This window comes from Thalassophryne amazonica, chromosome 5 (genome assembly GCF_902500255.1).
Source record: "Thalassophryne amazonica chromosome 5, fThaAma1.1, whole genome shotgun sequence".
In the NCBI taxonomy this organism is placed as follows: domain Eukaryota; kingdom Metazoa; phylum Chordata; class Actinopteri; order Batrachoidiformes; family Batrachoididae; genus Thalassophryne; species Thalassophryne amazonica.
This window is the reverse complement of record NC_047107.1, coordinates 91,673,385-91,696,083: the sequence shown is the minus strand read 5'-3', so window position 1 is coordinate 91,696,083 and position 22,699 is coordinate 91,673,385. Positions and strand designations below refer to the sequence as shown.

Below are 22,699 nucleotides of genomic sequence, written 5' to 3'. Positions count from 1 at the left end.
TGCAAATTTGGACCAGGGTCAATAACACACAAGTCTCAATATACCAAGATGGTAAAATCAGACTGGTGGTAAGTTCAGACTGTGGCTGCTAGTCTCATTTTACCTGGTAAATTCAGACGGGGGGTAATCTCAGACCGTGACGCCGGCGAGCAACGGGAGGTATATTTAAAAAAAAAACTCAGATCTGTGTGTGTTTGGGGCATTTAATCAGGTAAAAAAGGATCAGGGTTATTTTTGTTACATATCACGGAGGTATTAAGCTGTAAATTGGTCTTAAATTGGGAGAACTGTCTAAGTGTAATTTGGATGGGTTAAATGCAGGCAAATTTCATTGTATTTGTGTACAATGACAATAAAAGGATATATTATAAAGAATGTCTATAAAAACAGAATTGTGGAAGTTTGGAGGCTGATTTTCTGCACAATATGACTCCTTTAATAATTATCTTATTAGATTTCATATTTTAAATTTGTCCATTGAACATTAAAATCCGGATGAAAAACAAACGTTTTTAATGTGTTTTAAGCCTGTTCGAGTTCAGTGACTACGTTAATTAACGGTCATTAAAACCGAATCAACATTTTGTGCGTGAAAGTCAGTAAATGCACAAACTCCCACATCTGAGATTTAACAATAAGTTATCAACACAAGTTACTTTGGTAAAAAAAAAAAAGTATGGCCATTAGCATGTTTATTGCTCAGAAACGCGTCTTTATTTACAGACCAAGTCACTGACGTCAAAACAAAATGGAGCAAAGTGTGGCTGAAGGCCTGATAGGTATTGTAATTAATCTAAATTAACACTATTTTGACAGCCACAATTTTAATAGTTAATAGCGACAGCCTGCAGTTATTTACGAGCTACTTAGGAAGCTAACAATTAGCTTACCGTCATACTTTGTCTCTACATCTCTAGCAGCTTGTACCTTCTCGTCTTCATCTTCATATGAATTCCCAAAGTCTTCTGTACGTCTCAAGCGTGTTTTTCTCGCCGCCAGCAACTTTCTCTTAAAAACTCAGCAGTAAACACACGGAGTTCGCCATTGTTTATGTTTGTGTCGCGTATAAAACGATGTCACTGCAGTTTGCTCTGCTGACCCCACCCACGTTGAAGAGGTACTATTTGCAGTAGAAAAGCTCGCGCTTGGAACCAAACCGAGTAGAGCTGGAGCTTTGTAGTGGAAAAGTGGCTTTAAGCGCTTCCCAGAAGGAAGAAGCTCATATTCACTGTTCAGAACATGGGCTGAGTCTGTAGAGATTTTATCCGCAAGTCGTAAGGCTTGTTTCCTGCACAGCTCTGAATTTGTTTTCCACCGAGTGGCCCACAATTTTGGACCAAATGTTGAGGAGCCTCAGTATCCTGTTCTTCAACTGCACCGAGAGGCCACAGAACCACACAGAGCTGCCATACAGCAACACACTCTGAATGGTAGCTGTGTAGAACTGGTCCCGAATGACTGGAATGGGTCCAAAGGTTCGGAGTCTCCTTAGAAGCTGCAGCTTGTTGCACAGATAGTGTATGTGAACACTCCAGGAGAGGGTGCTGTCCATGTTTGAATGAGTCAGACTGTTTGATGATCTCCTGATGCATGACCACAGGAGCAATGGTGAGTTGAGGTTGGCCAAAGATGACTTCCTCAGTCTTGGCTGAGTTTATAATAAGTGTGTTCTGGTCACATCACTCAACCAGGCTTTTGACAAAGTCATGGTACAGACCTGGTTGTTCTTTTCCTGAGAGTAGTGCCACCAGTGCTGCATCATCTGAAAGTTTAATTAGATGATGGTTAAACTCCTTTATGACACAGTCATTGGTGTAGATGGTAAACAGTACAGGGGAACTGACACAGCCCTGAGGAACCCCGCAGTTTGTACTGATCAGGGGAGAGTGTGTGCTGTTTATGTTGACCAGCTGTAATCAGTCTGTGAGGAAGGAGTAATACCAGTGGATAAGGTAGGTGTTGACCCTGAGTAGATGCATTTTTGAGAGTAAAATGCCTTTTTGTATTGTACTGAATGCAGATGAGAAGTCGATAAAGAGCACACTCCCATAGTTTTTATTTGATGCATCCAGATGTTTTGACACCAGGTGCATGAGAGTGGCCACTGCATCCTTTGTATTTCTTTTCTGTTTGTATGCGAACTGACAGGTGTCTAATTTGTCCTGAACTGACTGAGTAAGCAAAGGTGTGATGATTTTCTCCAGTGACTTAATTAAGACTGAAGTTAATACCACAGGTCGGAAGTCTCTACATTCTTTGGGACAAGTTTTCTTTGGAAGTGGTATTACATGTCAATAGAAGCCATTAAACATGGCGATTTTTTCATTAAGACTGTAACGCTTCAAACGCAACCTTCTTGAGACACAAAAAGTGTAATATTTTGATGAATTCTTAACCGATTTGCATAATCTTTGTCAGGACAGTTTTGGTAATCTCTTCTCCATGTAACACATCTATCCTAATTGCCTTATTATGTACCATTTCAAAGATACTAACCTGTAATGAGCTCAAAATCAAAAGGGGCCAATTGAACAGGCGTGAGAATCCGCCTGACGTAATCCTTCAAAGCCAAAATAAAGTGAAATCTTGATCCAGAATCTGGATCTGGATCCAGATCACTTCCAAAATTCAGTGAATCTGAATTTGATCCAGAATCCGGAGCACCTCCAAAATTTAATGGATTCCTTCATGGCCTAATGTCTATCTGTGGTGAAACTTTCTTCAAATTCCATGCAGTAGTTTTGACATAATCTTGCTAACAGACATACAGACAGACAAATGAACACAGATGATTTTATTATGTCCTTGGCGGCCAGAAAAATTGATCAAATTTGTTATTTACAGAAACGAACAAAAAAGGAATGTTAGGCTGTTAAAAAAAAACTGCATTTTGTTTACAAACTCAAACATTTTGTGTATAAACTGAAAAATGCTTTAAGATTTAGCATTCCTATGAATCACTGAAGAAATGTTTTGTTGTATAACCACTTTTTCTGAGAACTGCTTCACATCTGGAGTTGACCAGCTTCTGCCTCCTGTGAACAGGTGTTCCAGGGCAGGACAACTACATTCTACAATTTCTCTGCATTACTTGGTTTTGCCTCAGAAACAGCAATTTTGATGTCATCCCACAGGTTTTCTATTGGATTAACCCTCTGGGGTCCGAGGGCAGTTCACTCGCCTGGCATAAATGTTGTATTATTGCTGTTAACAGCTCTCCCTGCATCCCACTATCAGGTTTTATGTCCCTTTTTTTCAGGACAACCTGTGCTTTCATAATATATATGCTTTTGTTGTGTTTTATAAGTGTAATAAAGGTTTACAATCAAAAATAAGGAAGGAAAAAGTAAAGCGGAAAAATAATTTTCCACACACATTTATTCAAAACCCACAGCAAACTATAATAACTGTTTTGACACTTTATAAAGGTAATTTGAGGTCTTGTGTGAAAGCCTGTGCAACAAAAAGGTTCAAACAATAAACACAAATGCACATTTTGAACAATATATACAAAATGGTCTATGCGTTTTTTTTTTTTTTTTGTCTTCATTGGAGCCCAATAGTACAAAGTCTGTTAGAAAAGTATCTGACCTTTTTTATTTTTTCAAAAACCTGATGGATTTGAATCACGTGTGCTTTCATGAGCCAACCTTGAACCTTCGTGCGCATGCGTGATTTTTTTCACGCTTGTCGGTTGCGTCATTTGCTTGTAAGCAGCCTTTGTGTGAGGATGGGTGTAGTCTCTCATTTTTTCTTTGCAAGGAAATGGCAGAACGACTGGAGCAGCGTGACTGCATCAACTTTTGCCAGAAACTGGGCGACAGCCAGGTGGAAACTATTCGGATTATTCAGACAGCTTTCGGTGACAATCCTATGGGCATCACACAGATTAAGGAGCGGTACAACCAGTTTAAAGATGGCCGCACAACGGTAGAGAGCTCGCCTTGCTCCGGTCGGCCATCAACATGCTGAAATGACCAGAACATTTCCAAAGTGAACGCTGTGGTGATGTGGGACCGTCGTGCGACTATCCGAGAAATTAGCAACAGTCATTTTAGAGATCCATCTAGTCCATTGTTCATTAAGTACAGGGTACTTAAATTTCATGATTTAGTTGATTTGAAATTATTACAAACAATGTACCAAGCGAATAACAAAACCTTACCATTAAACATTCAAAATATGTTTGAAAAAAGAGTAAGTAGTTATAATTTGTAAGGCATAGAAGTCTAAAAAACCAAGATTCAGAACCAAGATAAAGGAATGGAGTATTGCAGTGAAAGGTGTAAAATTATGGAACAACCTCAATAAAGAAATCAAAGAATCAAGGTCGCTTAAATTATTTAAAAAACGTATTAAACTAGATGTATTTAGTAAGTATGAAACTATGAAATAAGTCAGTGGGCCAAAAATGTAATCTGTTAATAATGTTTAGAATGTTTGAAGTTTAAAATGTAATCTGTTAGGGATGTAATCTTCTACATAATTGTTAAGATTATGAAATAAGTCGGTGGCATGTGACAAAGTCATAGAAATGTAATCTGTTAAAATTATGTCGATTAATGATGCTTGATATTGCAAGATTGTATTGTAAAAAAGGGGCAGAAAATATAAGACTTGTTCTTCCAATCTCCTTTTCATTCAGCGGTTTGTAATGTTTTGTTATTTCTGCTTTTCTGGTTTTTTTTTTCTTTTAAATGAATGAAATATAAAAAAAAAAAATTGTGGAAGAGGTGGACATCAGGACTTTTTTGGCACATTCCACTGTGACAGAAGATTTTGCCATGAAAACAGTTGCAGCAAAATTCATCGGCACGAAGCTGATGGCGCAGCAAAAGTGCCTCCCTGATGAAGTGTCACAGGACATGTGACATGCCCACCTCGTCCACAATTTCTCGGATAGTCACACGACTGAAAAGCCACCGAAAGCCATCTGAATCTTCCAAATGGTGGAAGAGCTGGGCATGTCACAACATGTCCTGTGAGGCTTCAACACGAAGGAGCTTTTGCTGCACCATCAGCTTCGTGTCGATGAATTTCGCCACCACTCTTCATGGCAAAATCTTCTGTTATAGTGGAATGTGCCGAAAAAGTGCTGATGTCCACCTCTTCCGCAATTTCTCGGATAGTCACACAACGGTCCCACATCACCACCGCGTTCACTTGGGAAATGATCTGGTCATTTCAGCATGTTGCGCGCTCTCCACCGTTGTGTGGCCATCTTTAAACCAGTTGTACCGCTCCTTAATCTGTGTGATGCCCATAGGATCATCACCGAAAGCCGTCTGAATAATCCGAATGGATTATTGCCCAGTTTCTGGCAAAATTTGATGCAGTCGCGCTGCTCCAGTCGTTCCGCCATTTCCTTGCAAAGAAAAAACAACGAGAGACTCCACCCATCCTCACACAAAGGCTGCTTACAAGCAAATGATGCAACCGACAGGCGTGAAAATAAATAAGTAAATCACACATGCGCACGAAGGTTCAAGGTTGGCTCGTGCAAGCACACGTGATTCAAATCCATCAGGTTTTTGAAAAAATAAAAAAGGTCAGATACTTTTCTAACAGACCATTGGAGCATCCAGGGGGCTATTCAAATGGGTGAACTAGTAACATATCACTCCTGAAAACGATCTTTGGCTTTTCACGTGAGGTGAATCTTCCCTACAATTGGATTTTGGAAAAACATGTGACGGTGAACAAATTCCGATTGGACACTCACATTGCACACATCATCACACAGCTTCTATGAGGAGTACAAAGATGGCCGATGGCTGGCTCGAAGGTCCGTGGGGTTAACTTTTTGGCAAAAAAAAGTATGTTTCTATCTCATATCATTAAAAAGTTATTTATAATTTAGCAAAGCTTGGTCTTAGCCGTCGTATACGACGGCATCGGCACCAGAGGGTTAAGGTTCAGGGATTGGGCTGGCCACTCCATAATGTTAATCTTGTTGGTCTGGAACCAAGATGCTGCTCACTTGTTAATGTCTGGTGTTGTATTGTTGAATCACCCATTTCAACAGCATTTCCTCTTTGACATAAAGAAACAAGACCTCTTCAAATATTCTGAAGTCTTCAAACTGATCCATGATACCTAGTATGCAATAAATGGGCCAGACACCATAATATGACAAAAAACCCCATATCATGATGCTTCCTTCAATATGCTTCTCTGTCTTTATAGTGTACTGTTTCTTGAATTCAGTTTTTGGGGGTTGGGGTTGTCTGACAAACTAGCTGTGGCCCCTGGACCCAAAAAGAACAAATTGGCTTTCATCAGTCCACAAAATCTTGTACCATTTCTCTTTAGGCCAGTCAATGCATTGTTTGTCAAATTGTAACCTCTTGTACATGTAACCGCACATGTAGTTTTTCCAACAGTGGGACTCGGTGTGAGCCTCTTGCCCACAGCTTGGCTTCATATAGGTGTCTAATTGTTATAGGACTCTCAGGTAACTTCTTTGATCACCCTGGAACTGATCACTGGCTGAGTCTTCAATCCATTCAAATGGCTGGTTTGCTTTTTCTTCCACCTCCTTTGGGTTTGTTGCCATTTTAAAACATTTGACATCATTTTAGCTGAGTGGCCTCTCATTTTCTGCACTTCTTTATACGGTTTCCCTTCTCCAATCAACTTGGTAATCAAAGTGCATTGTTCTTCTGTACAATGTCTGGAATGACCCATTTTACTGATTTTCAGAGAGAAACACACTACAACCAGCAGGTACATTTGCTGCCTTCGTCCTGAAATAAGGGCCACGTGTTTGACACACGTTTATTTATTTATTTATTTATTGCAAAAAGAAAAATGCAGACACTGCTATTTTTTAAACACACTAATATTCTTTTTCTTCACTTTCTGTAAAGTAATAAGAAATCAGATACATTTTTATTCATGTTTTAATTTGGAATAGAATGTGCAGTGTTCCCAATGCATTTGTGTGTATGGAAATAAAAGCTATAAGGATTTTGAGCTTTTCTCACTTTTTGTAAACACACTGCTATTATTTTGAACATAACTGTATAAACACATTTTTAAAAGAGTATTAAAAACAGGCAACGTGGGGAACAACCTAACACAAAGACATAGCTCATTCCAAAGTTTGTGAGCTACAACAGAGAAAGCATGGGTGCCCCTAGTTTTTAGTGGTGGTTTAGGGATGACTGACAGCAGCTGATCCACAGACCTGAGGAACATGTGGCTTCAATAGGTCAGATATGTAGGGTGGTGGTGACCCATTACGAGACTTAAAAACAAATATAAAATCTTAAAATGAATCCTAAAATGAACCTTGGAGACAATGTAGGGAGGTAAGAGTAGGCAAAATATGCTCTTATTTGCAAGTGCCTGTTGAAAAACGAGTGCCAACCTTTTTGACTAACTGCAAACATGCAAGGGAGGTGTGGCTAAGACCAACATGTGCATTTCAGTAGTCTAAAAGACTTGTAATAAAAGCATGAATAAGATGTTCAAGAATCTTCAAAGATAAAGCAGGTTTAACCTTGGATAAAAGCCAAGGTGGTAAAAAAAAAGAAAAAAAAAAAAAAGAATTTAGTAGTTTATCCAGTATAAAATCACTGTCTAGTTTGACAAGGTTGGTAACTGTGGGTGACATTAAATACACTAATCAGCTACTTTATTAGGTACAACTTTTAAATATTGAATCAACTAATCAAAAATTATCATGTTTATGGCCCAACATGGACTGATCCACAATCCACAGACCAGAGTTTGGGGAAATTATGCTCCAAATTCACTTAACATATAAAGTTAATGCGGTTTGGCAGATGTGTAAAAAAATTAGATAAAGTACTTATTAACATACTCGTGTTCTAAAAAATATTTGATTAAAAACACACATACACAAATTATTTTATATGTTTAACTCACTGTTCGGGCAATTTGTATAATTTGTCTGTTTAGAAGTTTCGATTTGTCATTTCCAAGATACCAAAGAAAAATACACTTACTGGCCACTTCGTTATGTATACTTTTTCAACTGCTCATTAAGGGAACTATCAACTCAGCCAATTACATTGCAGAAAAATCAATCAAAAGCATTTTAAGTATGTAGAATCAGAATGGGAGAGAAAAGAGATTTAAGTGAATTTTAACATGACATGGTTGTTGGTGCCAGACAGACTGGTTTGAACATTTCAGAAACTTGTGTGGGCCGCCAGAAGAGGAGGTACTGCTGGCCCACCACCAGAGGGCGCCCTGCCTGAAGTGCGGGCTTCAGGCACAAGAGGGCGCTGCCGCCAAGGACACAGCCGGGGGTGACAGCTGTCACTCATCTCTTGACAACTGTCACCCATCTACACTTCATCATCTCACTCCATAAAGACCGGACGTCATCTCCACCTCGTTGCCGAGATATCATCTACCTAAGGAGGTAAATTCTCAGCCGTTGTGATTGTCCGTTACAGACAATATTTTGCTTGTGCTACTTTTGCAGTTGGGTTTCTGTGAGTGCTTGTAGCTGAGGCTGAGTTGGGACTGACGCCTTCTCACCCCAACGTTTGATAAGTACACTTACAACTGCACGTGCCAGCTTTCTGAATGAGAGGTGGAGGTGGAATATCCTCCATAAGTGTTACTGGGTGTTCATACACCCACATCTGATTGTTTCTGCTCCTCGCCAGCAGTACCAGATCTGACACGCGGAGACGGTGGCCACCTGGGGACTCGGAACTTGGCGGCTCCAGTATTTTCCAGGTTCGGTGGCGGAGGAAATCGTGTGGTTCCAGTTCTTCTCAGGACAGACGTCTTCTATCCTCGAGCCTGCCCAAACGACACCTTTGTTAATTGATTTTTGTACATATTCTGTAATCTGCTGTGTTGAGTTGTGCTATTCACAACAGTAAAGTGTTCATATTTGACTTCCTCCATTGTCCATTCATTTACGCCCCCTGTTGTGGGTCCATGTCACCACACTTTCACAACAAAACTACCAGGTTTTCTACAAACAACTGTTACTAGGGTTTACAGATTATGGTGGAAAAGAGATGAAGCATCTATTGCGTAAACGTTCTGTGGGTCAGAGAAGAATGATCAGACCACAGTAACTCAAATAATCCCTGGTTAATATTGAGTAGTGCGAATGTAAAGTAACAAGCTCACTACAAACTGAATATGCACCATAATGCTCCATTTGTTGATGCCGGTTGCTCTCTTGATAATCTAAATATTTTATAAATGGCCACATGCCTTTCATTGTGAATAATCACAATGTCTGCAAGGTTTTATAAATTTGAGTATGCTAGTTATTGATAAACCATTTCCAGAGATAATTTACCTCTGGAAATACAGCATACCTGCTCACATAAAACTGATTACCCCTCACGTCTGGACACCTCAGGCAAATGCTGTCTTCTGTCACATCCTTGCTGTCTCAAATCACAGCAGCCTCACAGGCTTGGTGTGACAGCTAAGGATGCCCTCTGTTTAGAACAGGTTTTTGTTTTGTTGCTTGCCATTCTAGTGGTATTATTTTGGCCATTCTGCCCAGCCAGTCTATTAAGCCACTTGAGTTATCCTCCAGACCAACATCAAGATTGGACAAGATCTAAGAAAAATAATTTGTCTTTCGTTAAGTCCTTCCTTTGATTGAGGATGGTAGTGCCAATCTTGGACTCACAGTCAGTTTTCTTGGGAGCGCAAAGTAATGTACTCAATCGGCAAAAGCTTCACAACTTAAAATTCTGAACCAGCTTTATTCAACACCTAGGACTCTGCAACATGAGCCAATAGGCCCATTTCCAATACTGGAACTCGCAAGTCAATTTTAAGGGTCAGACACCATTCTGCATGTCTCCACTGCAGGGAGCACCCCATAAAGGAGAATTTCGGGGTCTAGTTTTGGAGTGAAATAAGTACCTGTTTCAGGATGAGTACTTCTGAGCAGCCCTAAAAAATTACTAGTCAAGGCTCAATGCTGACTGACTGACCTCATGCAGAAAAAGACAACATGCAACAGGTATATTTTGTAAAAGTGAGCAAGAGAAATAGACCAGTCATACTGACACTTGACCCACCACTCACTCATCACTCATCTTCAACAGCTCCAGCGCGGGACTCCTGGGTCTTCCCGTGGTCTCCTCCCAGATGGACGTGCCTGGAACACCTCCCTAGGGAGGCACCCAGAAGGCATCCTTACCCAAACCGCCTCAGCTGGTTCCTTTCAATGCGAAGGAGCAACGACCCACCACTAACTGCAAAAAAAATGTTTAATGTGGGATTCTCCTCTGACATACCCCAAAAATAACTAAAAACAGAGAACAATAGAACGGATGGAGGGACCTGAATTATGCTAATTTATGTTAATTAGGTATGAGCATCAAAAGGAACCAGTCAAACAACTGGAAATCTGTCATCAAAAGAAGGACTGGAATGCTATCCAAATTCACCTGTAGTGTTGTTAGAAATACTAGAAACTGAAATCAGGTTCCCTGCCCTTTTTCCATGTAATGTGGAGCTGTGTCAGGAAGGGCATGCACCGCAAAACGTGCCAAATCAACATACAGGTCCACCTTGTATCTGCTGTGGTGAGTGAAACAAGGGAGAGACTGAAGGCACTTACTCAAAGCGACCTAAATGGTGGGAACAAAGGTAAGACAGATGCTGTTCTTCCGTTTCCTTACTCGCATTTGTTCATTGTTTTGGTTCTGTCCGTGACGTTACCAAGGGCTCTCTCATGACATTTTCATCATATACTATATGTTGAAAAGGTGCAGCAACAGGATACAGTGTTCTGCGACTCTTAAATCAACTTAATTTTAGTAATGTTGGTTCTATGTTGTAAATTATATAACATTACTTTTATCAGCTGAACCACCTGTACATGGATTTACTGGCCCCCAAAATAGATTTTCCTCTGACAGAGAAAGTTGCTTTCTGCTTCAGATTTGGCAAAATACTGCACTGCACAAAATACTACAGACTAAACTGAGTTTGTGGCATACTGGCAGTCGGTTCCGAAAACAAGTTCATTGGCATCAAGGTAAAGTTCACACTGACTCAAGAAAGTTAAATTCAGTACCTGGAATGTTAAATCCCCCCCCCCAAATCTTTGGTTGGTTAGCATACAGTACTCAGAACATAAGCCTGCACATATCAATCATAAACTGACATGGTTTATTCTCAGAAAATTCAACTGTAATCACATCCATGGATATCCTGCCCTCAGTGCTGTCACAGTCACACAGTGCCTGAACCCAGATCAAGAGGGACACATCTGAACTCTTAAAACCCCTTCAGAAAGACATTAAGACACAGAAAAGAGGATCTGACCCAAAAAGTGGCCATCCATAAATACTGGAACAGATTAACAGGAAGAATTAAAACCACAGTAAGCTACTCAGAAATGTAAAAGTTCATTTTGACTCCGCATAAACTGAGTAAAATCAATCAATGATTACATCACTGATGCTTACATGACAAATGGGTAGAAGATAATTCAGTACACAGCAAAGGTTTGGATCATTATGAGTTGTGCAATGAGAAAATCAGGAAAAAAAATGCAGAAAATTAGGTTGATGCGGTTTGGACATGTGATTAGAACAAATGAAGAATGTCTCTGTAAAAGAGTAATAAAAATGGAATTACAGGAAAAGAAAAAGAGGGGAATGCCGAGGGTGATGGAGTAAACAGAATTGATGGAAAGGAGTTGGGGGGATGTGCAGAACTGGCTTGGATGGAAAAGATTGACAGGCCACATCGACCCAAAATACTGTAGAAGCTGTAAAAGATTAGATCAATTCAAAAAAAATAAATGTAATCTTCTGTAGAGATCAACTAATCTTGATTTATATCCAGTCATGTGAATCTTATAAGCCCTTTAGGTTTTGTCGCCCAGATTTAGAACCACTTCGATCCAAAAAGTGGGATTTTAAAAAAGTGTGAAGTGGCAGGATTTCATAAATGTTCAAGCAAGTCCGCACACACTCTTGAAACAAGTTAAGAAATCAATTTTGTCACTTACCCAAAGTAACTTTAAAAGTAAAACTCAAGATATGTGAAAATACTGTTCCCTGATAAACTGAGTATGATGTATGTTAGTACATTCCCTTTAAAGCTACAGTGTGCAGATTTTAGCTGTGTTTATGGGCAGTTATATAACAGCTGAGTGAATCCTTGTCATTTGATTGGTGCTTTGTGTGTTACGTGACATGGCTTATTCGTCCCATTTGTGTTACAATTTGGTTCCATTTAGCATGCAAATTTGGTTCCATATGTTTTGTACCAATGCATGCTGCGAACCCCGGGCACTAGTAGGAGCAGCGTTTACCTAAACGTGGAGTTTGTTTTTCTGACGGATGACAATTTGAAGGAGCTAATTGACTGTGCTAATTCTTTGAACACATACACACACACACAAAAAAAAATATAAATCCACTGCGGTGTAAGCCGTCTGGAGGCATTAAGAACTGTTGGGAGGAAGTTGGAATGAAAAGCTGGACTAAATTCTGATGTGATTTTTTTTTTTTCTTTTTTCGGAAATGCACAAAGTCGGTGCATGGCATCGCGGACTACATCATGAATTATTTTTGGACTCCTATTTAAAGTTCGTGTTGGATTGTTGATGTCAAAGCAGCAGTGACGCACCAAAGCTGGACAAATTTCTGATGTGATTTTTCAGTGGAGTGAGGAAGCACACAGTCTTTTTTTTTTTTTTTGGAAATACACAAAGCCAGTGCAAATGTAAGTCCCTTTCTGTTGTTTCTAAATTAATATAATATCAAATGACAAGGATCTATTTTAGCTGTTATATAAAACAAATAATGAATGTTTTTACATCTGCCTCGAATGGTATGTATCAGCTTTCACCGCATGAAATATTCATACCACTGAACTCATAAGCATTCATTATTTGAAAACTATTGAACGTAGCATGAACGTAGTCACTCGGGAGGAGCTCGGAATCGAGCCGCTGCTCCTCCACGTCGAAAGGAGCCAGTTGAGGTGGCTCGGGCATCTTTTCCGGATGCCCCCTGGACGCCTCGCTGGAGAGGTGTTCCGGGCATGTCCCATCGGGAGGAGGCCCCGATGGGACGTCTCACTGCTGGCTTGGGAACGCCTTGGGGTTCCCCCGGAGGAGCTGGGGGAGGTGTGTGTGGATCGGGAGGTCTGGGCGGCTTTGCTTGAGCTGCTGCCCTCGCGACCCGACTCCGGATAAAGCGGAAGAAAAGGGATGGATGGATGGATGGATGAACGTAGCATTCATAACCATCTGTTCATTTGTGTATGCAACAAAGCACTGATGTGTTTTTATGAGATTATAATGTGCCCTAAGTGGGAGCAGGCCCCCTTCATGGAGGCCGCTATGTTGGAACATCATGTTGATATAGTTACCCAAGAGGGGTACTGTACATCCTTACTGTCTTTAGTGCTTTGCAGCCCGGCCAAAAAACTGGAGAGCTAACAAGTTTGAGAAGCTCCATTTTTGTGGAATACAGGTTCATACATATTGCTCATCATAAGAGAAGACAAGGAGGCATGAATCCCTGTCACCAGAGATGCAAAAATATGATGAAGAAACAAATTTTCATCCAGGGACGGCATAATGCAGTCTGCAACCTCACAACTTGATGACACTAAAAGCCCAATTTATGCTACTTTATATCCATAACTCTGTAGCCATGCTGAGGCCTTTGCATTGTTGCAGACCCCATGTAAACCCCTCTACGTAACCTGATGTGCACCTCCCAAAAATGTAATTACACACAGAAATGATGAACACCACATGGACTGTGATTGGTCCACTAACTACATCATTTTCAGAATCTCAATTTTCCGGTTGCACAATTCCAGTTCCACAAAACAGCTTTCATGGGATAGTACGCCAGTCTTCCCAAAAAACGCTGTGCCCCCTACTGTTCTGGTGGTGAATCACATTGTGACACCCACCAACCCCGATGGAGAACTTCAAAAGGGTCACAATTGCATAAAATCAATTGCATGGCCACAGAGTTACGGAGTAGAAGCATTAATAGGCTTTAATGTGGAGTTTACTTCTAAGTTTACTTGGAAAAAGTCAGACTATTGATTTCCCTACTTCTTCCATGTGAACTCAACATGTCAGATAGGTATTGAAGAAATGCATCGTCAAGTGTTTTGATGGCATTTCATAACTGAAATAATCAGACATTTAAAGATGCGATTTTGAAAACCAAGGAGCAAGACACTAATGCTCCATTCTCTGAACTCATTTGAATAACCCCACATCTCCACATTAACAGCTGCTCTTTAGCCCAACACAACAACGTACCTCAAGCACTGTATGACTCATTCTACTCGGCACTGGTTAATGTAAATAGCTAGAACATCCAACATTATTATTAAAGAGGTAATCTTAACATGCAGTGAGGTTTTGAGAAAGGCAGATAACAGCCACATAATTGAAGTAATTGCCTCTAGATGCATTGCTTTTTTGGGAACTAGAGTGAAATACCACTTGGACAGTTTTCTGTCTTATTGGTACTGTAAAAAGGATTTGGAGAAAGGCCACATATAGTGAGAGACCCTATGCAATCCTGACTCTTTTGAGAGGACAGGTTAGAGACATTGTTACCATTTGGGAGTTTAAGCAGCAACCATTTTAAACTTTTGCTATAACGAATTTGTGTACTAGAGCTCTTGGTGAAATTCTGTTGGACCTGCAATGTCAACTGGATAGAGATACTGTTCCGTCATAAGAACCTTGGGAAAAGACGACGACCAACCTGTTTATAGTAGCAGATATGCGTTTGCTTCTCTTCTCATCATATCTGACAGCGCTACAATGACAAAGAAGTTTCCCATACTCGTTACTAATGGTTGTTGTTTTTAGTAAAATATGTTCTAAAACAGTTTTACGCTAGACAGGGATGTGTATTTTCTTTCATTTTGCAATTTGTAATTCAATTATTAATTTTGAATTATCTTTTAAGTCAACCACTTTAGCTAATGTTAATCTAGGCAAGAGCTGTTTTGTTAGAAAGAAGACAATGTGGAATTTCTGTTATTGCATATAAAGTTATTAATTTGAAACAAATGTTAGTAGTTAGGATTGTTGACTAGCCTGCATAAATTAATCAGCAACACCATTTCCGGGTATCATAGCAACTCTTTTAAACCACTGCTGTTTAAACTCCCTATTACCCAATAGGGACCACATGGAAATGTTCAGAATGAAGGTAGTAAAGGTTCGGTCCATCTTTCTTTTAGTTCATCACTATCAAAATCACGTTTTTTTTTCTTCTCAACATGATTGCCTTGATTCTGCACCTCCTGTCATAATTGCACCCTTTGTACCCAGACTTTAATGTTATTCCTTGTAGCCCTCTTGACCCTCACATCCTGCTCCAAACTTCCATCATACATATTCTATTCACCACTCCGCTCCCTTTCCCAATCTCTTTATATAGTTGATCATGTCATTTGAAGGAAGTTAAGACATTTGTTTTACAGTTCTTTTTATGATTGCCTAGTAAATAAATTTAAAAAGCACTAAAGGTAAGACTCAGGGACAGGTGTTGTGCTAACAGCTACAATATTAGAGTGAACAATAGAACTTGCTTTCAAGAAAGCCACCACCTGAGAATGTTTTCATGGGAGTGTGCGTGTCTTGTTTACAGGGGCAGACTGAATAATGTGTGTATATTGGTGCACAAAAGGCCGTCTGGCTACCTCTGATTTGTATGACTCATCCTCATTGCAACTCACGGCCTGCAAACCTGAAAGCCCGTCCTGAAAAATTAACTTCCATTAGTGCCCACCACCATTAAGGCACCGTGCAACATAAAGTCGCTTATTAAGTCCCCCATTTCTTCAGTCATATTAATTACTGCATAATTTACTAGCTCATAAAGTACATAAAAGTTGCACAAATATGCCCGCACGTATTAGTATATAATTCCAGGTGTCTCATAAACTGGTTTCACGAATGTGCAGAAAACTGTCAATTCATAATAGCATCATTAAATCTCAACTTTTGCAGCAACAAACCGTAAATGCAACATCCATCCATCCATACCGCTTAGTCCAATTAAGGGTCACGGGGGGCTGGAGCCTATCCCAGCAGTCATAGGGCGTGAGGCGGGGTACACCCAGGACAGGACGGCAGTCTGTTGCAGGGCCACAAATAGACAAACAAACAGACACACCCACACGCACACCTAAGGAGAATTTTAAAGATTCCAATCCACCTAACCCGCATGTCTTTGGATGTGGGAGGAAACCAGAGCACCCGGAGGAAACCCATGCAAACACAGGGAGAACATGCAAACTCCACACAGAAAGGCCACAGGAATTGAACCCATGACCTTCTCGCTGTGAGGCAACAGTGCTAACCACTAAGCCACCGTGCTGCCTAAATGCAACATTTGAAAATGAATTAACATGGAAGAACGTTCACTTCCTCCAGCTCAAGATTTTTTTGTAATGCTAACGTGGAGCAGTAGAATGTTTGGAAGTACCACATTTTCTGGACGATAAGCCACATCGGACAATTGGTTGCATTTGTCCAAAAATGTCTTATGAAGAAAGAAAAGAAAAAAGCATATTAGGCGTGGTTTTTCAGCCAACTGATTCTGCTCTTTTTCTCTCTGTCCGAGGTGCGGAGGGCATCGCACTGGATTGGCAGCTATGGACCACGGAATGCTGGAATGCCATGAGATGCCATGCCTGAAGCTGGTGCAGCAGATGTTTTGATTTCATGTTTTCAGTTTCTTCAGTTTTGTGAAACTGAGTCTTGTCTGCTTGAGGTTTCTTCCCGAATATCATCAGAGGGAGTTTTTCCTTACTACTGATGCCCGTGTGCTTGCTCTAGGGGTTGGTAAGGTTAGACATTACATGTGTGAAGCAAATTTAGGAAGCTTTGTTGTAATATGGCGCTATATGAAATAAAATAAATCAAAATTTAAAATTAGTCACACAGTGGTGTTTGTACTGAGGATGCAGTTTTTTTTCTGCCATTAAATATCAAGCAAGGAAAAACAACTACCACTACAGCAGTAACAGCTCCACTTCAATTAAGAAGAAACAAAAAGAGAAGTTAGTGTTCAAAGCAGATGACCAAGGACTCATTGATTCACAAACTTGATTCACAAAAGCCGTTTCCAAATGTGCCATTGTGCAGTTTACTCCGAAAGGACACCTCAAGTTGACCAAAGCACCTAAAAGATGGATCCAGGTCTGTTTGAAGATTGGTAAGTTTCAATTCATGTTAAAAAGTGTGTTATTCTTTACATTTGCTGTGTATGCTAATGTGACCATAGCTTGTAGTACTGTCCTGACCATTCTGTGTTCTGTAATCAAACTATAATGTTTGTGCATTAAATAAATATATCCAGTCTGCAGTTGTGCATCAAACAAACAAAACTGGCACCCTGGCATGTGCAGTGTTTGAAGCCTGCATTTGCTGAGCCCGACTGTGACATGGACTAGTGCTTTATAGCACCTTCCTAATGCCACATTCACACCGGGCGCGACGCAAGCGACAGCAGCGACAGGTTGCCATGTAATCCCTATGTATCCCTATGCGTTCTGGCACCAAGCCACGCAGCGCGACGGACACGAATGAAGCGACGCGAGTGAAGCAATTTTGAGCGATTGGTGCGTTTGTGGCGCAATATTGCGTTGCGTTGCCCTCCTTCCCCACGTTGAAAAATCTGAACTTTTTCGTCTTGTCGTGCCGCGATGACCAGTCAGGGACTGAATATGTAGTGACGTGGAGATGTCTGGAGTTTGACTGAGTTGGATCTGAACATGTCCTGTCTCTGGTAGCCAGCCTGTGAGCAGGACTTGTGTCCCTTTTGTCCTTTATTTCACAATTATGACAGAGTTTTTGGAGCGAGCTGCAGCCCCGCAGCAGGGGGAGCGGAGGTTATTCGTTCTTTTTCACCTGCGTGTGCGAGCGAATCGTCCATGAAGATTATTTTATTAATTAACTACACAGATGTATAATAAAGCAAATAGTGAGTTTTTGGGGGAAGAGCAAAGAGCAGCCCCACAGCAAGCAGTTTTTTTTAATTGTTTACATGTGCGCGCGTGAACGGGACAGGAGGTCCTCAAACTGGGTCCTGCAGAGGCGGAAGGACTGCTGAAAGCGGCCGTCATCCAGACGCAACTCCTGCAGCAAATGATGATACTCCCCGAATTGGGAGCGTCTCATGACGTTTGTCAGCTTTCCACAGCAACTCGCTCCATGTGATCAAGGTCCGTCATGTTAACTTGACTGACAACCGGAGCCGGGAAGCGGAATGGAAGCTCCTCGTATTTGATGACGCACTGGGGCGAATTTTCACAGCGAAAGCAGAGCGACACACCGGGCAATGGTGGAGCGTCCGTCGCCACGCGACCGAAGTGAATTTGTGGCATCTGGTACTGCTAGCCACTATGCCATGTTATCGTTGGTAACAAATATAAAAACAGACCAAAGAAAACAACAACAGAGCGGTGTTAGATATGAGGTGGATCTACATCTTGCTGAAGTGTAGTTTGGTGTTGAAGCCATGACTCCCTGGCTTCACTAAAAGTGTCATTACTCTAGTAATGATCTAGTACAGTCGTCTTCTTCTTACTGCTCCGGCAGGAGTCACCATAGCAGCGCTGGCACAATTAGTTGAGTAGTCATGATTACATCGACTATCAAAATCATTTGAGTCTAATTTAATAATCAACGTCAACGTTTATTTTTTTTAAGCTTTGTTTTTCTCTCAAAACTGCTGCTGTACCTACCGCTGCCTTTCTGTCCTTGACGCACATGTGCAGTGGTAGTAATCCAGGTCAGCCGTGATGTCACCGGAATAGTTATGCTCAAACAATATCATGGCTAGCTGGCAAAGAAGCTGAAAAGTTTCTAGCATTTTAACCAAATTAAAGAGAAAAACGTGCAATGCTAAATCTGCAAAGCAGAACGTGCCTTCCACAGCAACACAACGGCGATGCAGGAGCATCTGAAAAAGAAGCACGATGTGGCTGATTCAGACACTGATGAAGGAGGACAGTCATCTTGGTAAGCTAACTGCCTAGTTAGCCGCTAATATTAACATCTATAGTGAGCTACTTACTTACACTGATAGCTGTAAACATTAACATTATCGACAACAATTTCATTAGGCTTATTGCTGTAATGTTATAACAATGCCATGTTTGAATAGAAAATGTGATGACGCTAATGTTTTATAACGCTACGTTAGAGTGCTAAAAAATAACGTTCCTCTTCATTGGACGACTTTGTTACCAAGCCAACAACATGCACAGCTCGGCAAGAAAATACCATGACTGAAGCAATCTTGAACATGCTGGTGACTGACATAAGACCAATCTCACTTCACCACAATGATGGAAAACAAATATACAACCTTTGAGAATGTCAGTCTCTCGCTCACTCTCTTTCTCTCTCACAATTTCAGTTTGCTTTAGTGGCATGAATGTATTAAAACAATATTGTCAACAGTAATACTATAATAACAAAATTTAGACTACCATATAAAAGTCAATTTTGATTTGACAGGTTTTGGAAGGGGCAGGTGCGAGTATAAATTTGAGCCCGCCACACATGCAAGGGGTGGGTGCGTGCCTCAGGCGCAAGAGGTGGGCGTGAGCCCCAGGGTGTGAGAAGCAGGTGTGTGTATAAATTCCAGCCTAATCTGAACCGGCAGGAAGGATCTAAAGAGGAAGATCAAATCCAGAAACTTTGAATCATCCACACTGATGAAGCTCTCATCGCTGATTTGCAGCAGCTCAAGGAGGAAGACTAAGATCCCATGAGGGGCGGGCACGTGCACACATTCTGAACCTAATCAGATCATTCTTTCATTGTCATAGCATCCACATCGTCTTGAGCAAGTTCTATGAAGATTTTAAAGCAAGCAAGTTGTGTTTGTTAAAGGAAGCAAGAGCGCCAGTGGCCATCATGTACGGTCGCGGGAAGGATGGAAGGTCACGTCCAGATCCGTAACCAAAAAACTTCAAATCATGATGCATGATGCAGGACCAACAGTGTTCATCTATGAGGGAGCTTGTACAGACCTGGGCCACCGTAGATGAAGATGCCGATGTAGCTGAAACCTGCACTGATAAAGTCTTCATCACTGGAGTGCAACAGCCCGAGGAGGAAGAAGATGATCCTGAACCCACTCCTGTCAGGACTGGTGATGGCTTGACACATGAAGCAGGAGGAGACCAATGCAGACTCACAGGCATGGTTGGCTTAGATTGATAAAAAGCTTTATCAGAAGACCAGGCATAGGATTCGGTACACAGGTAGTCAAACTTAATGGCAGAGGTATCAGACATGATGCAGGCTGGGTCAGCGTCCAGAAACGAGCAAAGTTCATACAACCGGCGTCGAGGAGTAATATAGGCAAAACAGAGGCAGAGTCAAAAAACAGGCTGAGTACAGGGCAACAGCGAGGCGGAGGTTGGAGTATATACAAGCAAGGTCAAAAAAACACAGAAGCACAAAACAGGACGACAACAAAAGGCGAGAAAGTGAGCCGAGTCAACAATCGGGCAGTGACCTGTGGAACTGTGAGGGTTTTAAAGAGGAGCAAAGTAATCAGGCTGATGTGAAGCAGGTTTGTGGAGAGAGGTGTGGTGAAGTGAACAAAGAGGAGAGAAAAAAGGCAAGAGTGTGCGAGAGAGCAAACCAAAGCGGTGCAAAACAAGAGAAGTGAGTGACAGAAAAACTGAGAAACATGACATGTTCAAAAATGAATGTGAACAAAACAAAAGGGGCAAACTTAAGAACTACCATAACAAATCAAAAAGGGGAAAACCAGAAAACTAATGATTAAAACTAAAACTAGAATGGAACTGTAACTGAACGGTACAGAAAAGTGAATACAATTAAATGACAAAACAAACTATCGGTTAATCCACAAGTAAACAAAACCCAGTGAACACAGCAAAAACAATGAATAAAACAAGATAACTGATAAACAGAAAATGCAATGAATAACAAATGGAACATAATCTGATGAGCAACACCAAAGATAAATAATAAAAACCTGTGACTAAACATTAGACAACAAATGTGATAAACAGAACTAAACTAAGACAAAAGTAACATAAAAGACCCAGAGTAACAAACTGCACAATAAATGATAAGCAAAGAATGAACCAGTGACGAAAGTGTAACAAGGAAAAGCAACAAATAACTGAATGACTGCAAACTAAATCATGAGGTGCTGAATGAAAACAGTGACTAAATAATAAACAAAGCAAAACAATAAACAGAACCAAATGGAGACTAACATGATAAAGTATGAACTAATAAAAAGTAAAACCAGAAAATCACAAAAGAAATATGCCAAGGGCTAAGACCTAAAACCCGAGCCGGGGCCGAGCATGACAACTCCAGATGAAAAAAATCATAGGAGTCATCTATGCCGAGAAACTGTACAACCGCCTGGGCTACGAGGCCAAGAAGATCCAGATGCAAGTTCATCTTCATGACTTGAAGAGAGAACTGGAGGAACATCTGTTACAACCTAAGATTGATACTTTCTTCAAGAACTAATCTACACTTCATATGGTCAAAACTATTATAATATGGCAAGGTAAGCTGATTTTAAGTTTTTTTGGTCAACTTTATTAACTCACAGTCCAATTTTGTGAACCCCGACTCACAAATTAATGAGGCTCACCTGTACTTTCAACAATTTTGAGAATCAGGATGAAAGATGGATCAAGAAGTTACTGTGATGCTTTAAAAAGTACACAGATTTGCTATTCAGGATTAATGGGCCTATTCCATAGAGCACCATTCTTTCCTGTTTCATCCCGATTAGCAAATCGGGGCGCATTTTGAAGCATCATCGTAAATTCTTGATTCACCTTTGTCAATCTTGAACGAATTTGGCATATACTTAGTTATGGCCATCATCGGCACTAGATTTTAAATTGGGGTCAAATTTTCAAACTGTTTAAAAATATCACGAATCACAAAATCTTCACAATTGTGTAGTAACTTCTGGGTGTTCACAGTCTTAATGGCTTCAATCGTGTTCAAATATCTTTAGTGGCCCCTTCATACATAACACAAAGTTGGGTGAATGAGGCTGAAACAGGCAGAAAAAAAGCCAAAATGGCAAACCCTGAAAAATTCCAGCCGCTGTCGGGATGGACAGATGGTCAGGCAGCCGTGTATGGATGCCGTATGATCCCACAGCAATGGTTTCGTGCACACTTGTGGGCACAGGCATGAACACAGTGCAACCACGTGAGAGGTGTGATACCACATCGTGCTCACACAGCAGCAGAAGCAATTAAATGTTGTACAAATGTACATAAATTGAAGAAAATGTGTAAGAACAACATAATGAGAGAGCACATAACATTATAAGAACAATGAATGTACTGCTTAAATGTAAGACAATCATGTTACTGGTAATGATGATTAATTGATGCTTGATGGCTTGACAGTCTATGTTGGAATTGAGGAAACATATGGATTTCATTTTGTCTGTTAAAATATTTAACCCTCCTGGGTCCGAGGGCATTTTTTGGACAGTTCACTCGCCTGGCATAAATGTTTTATTATTGCTGTTAAAAGGTCATCCTGCATCCCACTATCAAGTGGTATGTCTCTTGTTTTCAGTAAAACCTGTACTTTTAGAATATACAGTGAGGAAAATAAGTATTTGAACACCCTGCGATTTTGCAAGTTCTCCCACTTAGAAATCATGGAGGGGTCTGAAATTTTCATCTT

At 40.7% G+C, this 22,699-nt stretch overlaps 1 protein-coding gene across 6 annotated transcripts in view; it reads right to left on the bottom strand.

Moving 5' to 3' along the window:
* The window catches only part of ksr2 (kinase suppressor of ras 2), a 494,388-nt gene that overhangs the window by 399,474 nt on the left and 72,215 nt on the right, over positions 1-22,699 (bottom strand). The gene's annotated exons all lie outside the window — the stretch shown is intronic.